The 410-nt window shown below is 64.1% G+C and overlaps 1 protein-coding gene across 1 annotated transcript in view; it reads left to right on the top strand.

Annotated features, from left to right (window-relative positions):
- The window catches only part of ADAM11 (ADAM metallopeptidase domain 11), an 11,492-nt gene that overhangs the window by 3,186 nt on the left and 7,896 nt on the right, over positions 1-410 (top strand). The gene's annotated exons all lie outside the window — the stretch shown is intronic.

The raw sequence follows: 410 nt of genomic DNA, 5'->3' as shown, positions 1-410 counted from the left end.
CCTGGGTCCCCCCATGTCCCCTGGGGTGCCCCCCTCTGGGTTGTGTCGATTTACCAGCCACCCGTGCCCCCTGGTGTCCCCTCCAGGACATCTCACTGTATCTGAGGCCCCCTCAGCTTCCCCTCCCAGATGTGTCCCCATACTGGTCCCCCATGTCCTCTGGGCACCCCCCCCCCAGCCCGTGTTTCCTGGGTGTCCCCTCCTGGACACACCACTGTACCGGGATGTCCCCCAACAATGTTCCCCAGCTGTCATCCCTGGGACATGTCCCCATACCCACCCTCCATGTCCCCTGGGTATCCCCTCCAGGACACGGGTGTCCCCTTTGGGATGCAATGCCACACTTGCCTTACCCCCAGAGCACCTCTCCATCCCCATCCCTCCTTGTCCCTGGCCTCCCCATGTCCCCA

Source organism: Egretta garzetta, unplaced genomic scaffold (assembly GCF_000687185.1).
Source record: "Egretta garzetta isolate BGI_Z169 unplaced genomic scaffold, ASM68718v1 scaffold745, whole genome shotgun sequence".
In the NCBI taxonomy this organism is placed as follows: Eukaryota; Metazoa; Chordata; class Aves; order Pelecaniformes; family Ardeidae; genus Egretta; species Egretta garzetta.
This window is presented reverse-complemented; position numbering and strand designations above follow the sequence as displayed.